The sequence below is a fragment of the Plecotus auritus genome (assembly GCF_963455305.1).
Source record: "Plecotus auritus genome assembly, chromosome: 5".
Classification (NCBI taxonomy): Eukaryota; Metazoa; Chordata; class Mammalia; order Chiroptera; family Vespertilionidae; genus Plecotus; species Plecotus auritus.
Window position 1 is genome coordinate 60,774,415 of NC_137776.1, and position 6,923 is coordinate 60,781,337.

Sequence of the window (6,923 nt, forward strand, 5' to 3'; positions counted from 1 at the left end):
ATAATTGCTTTTCAAATGACTTGCTTAGCATACTAAGGCTCAGACACTCATATGAACACTCAGAAAATGGCAGTTTATGAACATATCCAGAAATAGAACCAAACCAGGTGAAGCAGTCATGAAGCTAGTAGGTAAAGGTAAAGACTGCAAAAGGAGGGACAACAAAGGTCAGGAATCATGGAAACCAATGGGAACAGCTTTGGGATAAAGGCAAAATGTAGAAAATCTAATCACTGGTCCAAATAGGGTTTTTAATAAATCTGTTCTCAATAAAGTTGCAGTTCATAGGATATAGCTAAAGCGTTGTGATACTTTGTTATTGTGGTATCGATGAAACAGGGTGGTGACTAAATTTGTTTTGGATTTCTGGGGAATGTCTTTGCTGCATTGCTTGTTTGAGAACCTGTTGCTTTGTGGAAGAGTTTTCTAGAAGCTCCTTTTGCCTGCAGTCATACCCATAATCATTATTAATTCAGGCTATCAGCAAGCCCCATAACAACACAAGGCCTGAGAGCATAATTTTTCTCACACAAAACCCACATGATTTAAAAAAATACCATAGGTTCATATGGAATGTGTTAATTATTTCTTGGAGGATGACCCCATCTTTAGTAGGGTCAGAAACATTTTCTGATTTTGTGAATGTGTCTTCAGTGTCTGTTATGCAGCAGGTGTAGTTGTAAAGCAACTTTTGCTGAGAAATAATGGGTAACAATGAATACAAGCTGTGATGCCTATCTTTTCAGAAATGTACAATTGGCTTGGAAAGAAAATGGTGCCAGCCACAGGGGAGTATGTTCAAGGGAGTTGCAAAATGAGAAGAGGGAGGTGAGAGAACCAGGAGAAAACAAACATTCTGACTTTTGACTGAGAGTTTCTCTGCCAATTTCTCCTCACACACCAAGACTTATTATTTACTTTATATACTCTTGCAATATTTCAAAACAAAGTCAGATTTTTCCCCTTTTTATTTATTTATTTATTTTAGGTTTAATCTGCTTTCTTTTTTAAAAAATTCTTTATTGTTTAAAGTATTACATATGTCTCCTTTTCCTCCCATTAACCTCTCCCTGGCTGTCCCCCAACACCCTTCCCCACCCCTCCGCCCCACCTCCAGCACATGCCCTTACCCCCTACTGTCTGTGTCCATGGGTTATGCTTATATGCATGCATACAAGTCCTTTGGTTGCTCTCTTACCCCCACCCCCTTCCCTCTGAGGTTGTACAGTCTGTTCGATGCTTCTATGTCTCTGGAAAGCTGAGTGATAGCCTGGCCCACTGCTTAGTATTGCTCTTAGCCCTTCCTGACCAGAAAGGCTGGCCAGAACATCTAAACGTTGCATAGCCTGGCAGCACTTGAACAATCTGGCAGGCACAGCTGATCATGCACAGAGCAAAGCCAGTGGACTTGTTTAGCCAGGGACATTGGGGCACGGGTCAGCTTGAATCAAGCCCATTAAAAAAAATGCCATTCCAGGCTTAGAGTTGGTTATCCTGCTCTGCCTGCACAGGCAAACAATTTTTAGACTTAACCATTGTGGAAACAGCCTTCCACCGCCCAACAAGGGGACCTGAGCACAGTACACAGAAAGCTGTTTAGCCCATCAAATGGCCCTACACAGCAGCACTTGAAAAGATAGCAAAGCCTGTTGCTTTCCCCATCAACAGAGCAAAACCAGTGTCCCCATCTGTCCAATGAGTTCGGTGTATATTCTCGCCTGATGTGATTCCTCAGCAACAAATCATGCAGGCCCTGGGGCATATGCCAGGGCAAGGAAGCTAATTCATAGTCCCACCTACTATTGAGTATATTACCTGGTTATAACCAGAAAATCCAAGCAGCCAGGAATTCCATTCTACAGCCTGGTTTGGGCACAGAATCAAGAAAGCAGTTTTATCCAATACTTCCCAGCAGCACCTGACCCAACCTAAGAGCTCAGGCAGTGGCTTTATCCAATAGCAGACCCCGATAAAGCACCATATGCCCCCAAGGATGTTATCAGTGGACATGTCCAGAACCAAACTGAGCTTATTGGTTCAGAATTGTCTCTGCTAGATTGAACCTTTAAAATCTAGAAGAGTAAACTGATTACTCAAATTCACAGATACTGACATAAGGAATCAAAGATCATAAAAAATCAGGTAAACATGACAGCAAAGAAAACTAATAAAGCTCCAATAAATGGCCTATAAAATGTCAAAGAATTTAGAATAATCACCTTGAAGTTTAGTGAATGACATGAATACACAAACAACTAAACAAAATTACTAAAATATGAATGAACAGAATGAAAAAGTCAAGAAAAAGAAACAAATTCTAGAGCTAAAAAAATACAATGACTGAACTGAATAACTCAAAAGAGAGCTTCAAAAGAAGACTTGACCATGCATTAGTAAGAATCAGTGACCCAGAAAACAGGACATTTCAAGTTACCCAGTCAGAGAAATAGAAAGGAAAAAAGAAAAACCATGAAGAAAGCCTAAAAATGTTATGAGTGATAATCAAAAGAAACAATATCCACAATGTAGAAATCCAGAAAGAGAATAGAAAGAGAGAGGTACACAAGGTATAGTCAAAGCAATAATAACTGAACACTTCCTAAACCTGGGGAGAAAAATGGATATCCCAAACCATGAAACCCAAAGACCCAAATAGGTTGAATCTGAGTAGGACTACACTGAGATGCATTGTAATTAAGTTGTCCAAAGTCAAAGACAAATTTTGAAAACAGCAAGAGAGAGAAATTCCACAGATGGGAACTCACATAAGAATAACAGAGGAGTCTAGCCAGTGTGGCTCAGTGGTTGAGCATTGACCTAAGAACCAGGAGGTCATAGTTCGATTCCTGGTCAGGAATGCCCGGGTTGTGGGATCAATCTCCAGTAGGGGGTGTGCAGGAAGCAGCTGATCAATTATTCTCTCTCATCATTGATGTTTCTCTCTCTCTCTCTCCCTCTCCCTTCCTCTCTGAAATCATATATTTAAAAAAACACACCAGTATCAGAGGATTTATCAATAGGAATGTTTCAATCGAGGAGAGAATGTAAATAGATTAAATTCTCCAGTCAAAAGATATAAGTGGCTGAGTAATGAAAGAACAAGATCCAACATTATGATACCTACAAGAGATTCACATTAGCCTTAATAGCACACATAGGCCAGGAGTAAAGGGATGGAAACATTATTTCAAGAAAATTATATATATATATCTCCTATATAATAAAGAGCTAATATGCTAATTAGACCGAACAGTGGAACGACCTTCCAGAATGACCTTCCGGGACAACCTTTCTTAATGACCAGTGGACAGAAGGGTGGGGCCATGAGGCAGCCAGGGCTGTTGCGAGGGCTGAGGCAACAGCCGGGGCTGCTGCAAGTGAGGAACCCCTTGCACATATTTTGTGCATTGGGCCTCTAGTGTGTGTGTGTGTGTGTGTGTGTGTGTGTGTGTGTATCAACTGTAAATATTTATGCACAATATCAAAGCAAGTAAATATATAAAGCAAAAACCAACAGAGTTAAAAGGAGAATTAAACAGCAATACAATAATAGCTGGGGACTTTTAACACTCTATTCTCAACAACGGATAGACAGGATCAATAAGAAGCAGATGATTTAAACAACACTATAGATGAAATGAGCCTAACAGACATGTGCAGAACATTCTATCAAGTGCATTTTCTCAAGTGCACATGGAACTTTTTTTAGGATAGACCATAAATCAGACCATAGAACAAGTCTTAGCAATTTCAAAAAGTGAAATTGTTCCAAGTATCTTCTCTGACCACAATGGTATGAAAATAGACATCAATAACAGAAAGAAAACTGGGAAATTTACAAACACATGGAAATTAAACAATACCCCCATGAACAACCAATGGATCAAAGAAGAAATTAAAGAGAAAATAAAAACATACTAGTATCTTAAAACAAATGAGCATGGAAACACAACATAAAACTTATGGTTCTAAGAGGGAAGTTTATAGGAATAAATGCCTACATTAAAAACAAAAATATCTTAACTGTACACCTCAAGGAACTAAAGAACAAAAACAGAGTATACCCTGTAATGTTAGCAGAAGGAAGAAAATAAAGATTAGTACAGAAATAAATGAAGCAGAGAACAGGAAAACTGAAAACATCAATAAACCTGAGTTGGTTCTTTGAAAATATTTTTTAAAATTGACAAATCTTTAGCTAGACTAATCAAGGAAAAAAGAGAGGATCCAAATCAACCAGATTATACTAGTAAATATGAAAGAAGACATTACAGCCAAAGCCACAGAAATGCAAAGAATTATAAGAGTATGCTATGAACAACTAACTATATGCCAACAAACTGGGCAACCTTTGAGAAATGGATAAATTCTTAAAACATACAACCTACCAAGACTCAACCAGGAATAAATAAATAAAAATCTGTACAGACTAATTACCAGTAATAAAACTGAATGAGCAATCAAAACTTTTCCAATAAAAAAAACCCAGGACTAGATGTTTTTATTGGCAAATTTTACCAAACATTTAAAGAATAGCACCAGTCCTTTGCAAACTCTTCAAATAAAATATAAAAGGGGAAAACACTGCAATATTTATTTCACAAGGTCAACAATTCTGCAATACCAAAGCCAGAAAAGGACACCACAAGACAAGAGAACTACAGAGCAATATTCCTGATGACTATAGAAGCAAAAATTATCAATAAAATACTAGCAAACAGAATGCAGCAGCACATTAATAGGATCATTTACCACAATGAAGTGAGACTTATCCTTGGGATGCAAGGATGGTGCAACATGCAAAAAATTAACACAATACGTTACCTTAATAGAATAAAGAAAACATCTCAAGAGATGCAGAAAAATCATTTGACAAAACTTCAAATCCATTCATGATAAAAAATTCCTAAATTAGGTATAGAAGAAACATACCTCAACATGATAATGGTCATATATGACAATCTCACTGTCAGTACCCCACTTAATGGTGAAAGGTTAAAAGCTTTTCTTCCAAGACTGGAAACAAGACGACTCTGATTCAACATGGTCCTGGAAGTCAGAGCCTTCCAGTACTGGGTTCCAGATACTGAAAAACAAGATCAGGTTTAGCTGCACTGTACGAGAGTGGATTACTACCTCATTCACTTATTCTCCAAATCTTTATGAAGAACCTAATGGCCAGGCACTGCAGTCAACCACAATATAGAAGAAAGCGTCATGCCCTTGACATACTCACAGTCTAATTGAGGAGAAAGCCATGTGTGTTAGTCTAACAAGTGATCACAAGTTTAGGGTTTAAAACAACACAAATCTGTTTACTTACAGTTCTGGAGGTCAGAAGTCTGAAACAGGTTTCACTGGGCCAAAATCAAGGTGCTGGCAGGATCATAAGGAAGAATTGCTGTTTTTCCATCTTTCAGTGTTTAAGAGACCACATTCCTAAGTTTTCGCTCCTGCATTGCTCTCACCCCTGCTCCCATGTTCACATCCCTGACTCTCCTGCCTTCCTTTTTCTCTTTTAAGAAACGAGTGATTTGCCCTAACCGGTTTGGCTCAGTGGATAGAGCGTTGGCCTGCAAACTGAAAGGTCCCAGGTTCGATTCCGGTCAAGGGCTCGTACCTTGGTTGCGAGCACATCCCCTGTAGAAGGTGTGCAGGAGGCAGCTGATCGATGTTTCTCTCTCATCGATGTTTCTAACTCTCTATCCCTCTCTCTTCCTCTCTATAAAAAAAATCAATAAAATATATTAAAAAACAACAACAACAACTAGTGATTCTACTGGGCACACCTGCGTACTCTCTCCATCTCAAAATCCTTAATTAACTTAATCTGTAAAGTTCTTTTTTCTTTTTTAAATATAAGGCTACATATTCACAGGTTTGGGGATTAGGGCGTGGTCATGGAGAAGGGGCACTATTCTTTCTGTCACAGCATGTAATTAAATGACGATCATAAGATTGAAGAGGAAGGTTGGAACCAAGACTAGAGCATCTCTCTAGCTTGCCTTATTTTCGGTAGTTCCCCAAGAGAAAGTACACTGTCACAACTCTGCAAAGGGCCATTTGTTTTCATGTTTTAAGTCAGACTAATTCTGGAATATTTTTATGTCTTAAGTGAAAACAAATCTATGTAGAATTTTTCAAATTATCACTGCAAAGGGACAAGATAGTTATTTGTTTTTGTGGCATGGGAAATAGCAAATCTCTTCTGGGCTTTTGTCTATCTCCTAAGTGTAAATTGATAGAGCATAGAGCAGCACTTTCCAAACTTTAAGATGCATGCCAAATCTAATTAAAATAAAGATTCTGATTTATTAGATCGTGGGACATTCTGAAATTCTGCTCTCTGGTGATGTGGTGCTTATCTGAGGATTACCCATTGAATAGCAAGGACCAAGATTTTTGTCAAAAATCCTCCTGGAATGCACAAAAGAACAGATGGAGTGTGTAACTTAGGGGAGAAGCAAGTCATTAGCTCATGAAGAATGTAGTAAGGTGTGTGTGTGTGTGTGTGTAGTTGAAATAGTTTATTAACTAGTTCATTCAGAAGAATAAACAGCTTAATATTTGTGTATTTTCTTGGAACCAAGGATCCAGAAATGGAAGAAAGACTTCTCGTGAACTTCTCTGGTCTTTGTTGAAAAATTGGGGAGCTTTATTCCTCTAGGAACTATTAGAGGTAAACTTATCCACATTGCCAAGGAGCCAGTGATGTATCAGACCTAGCAGGAACAAGTGATTAGAAAGTTATCACCAATTTTGTGAGCTGGTTATTAAATCATTAGGAGCTTGATATCATCTGTGGTTGGAGTATTTACACCGTGGAGATTGATAAATGGTACAAACAGGGCTGGCTTGCTTTCTTGCTTTCCCCTAGGGAGCTAGTTTGCCAGCCACAAACCCACTGTTTCTTTTAATTTGTT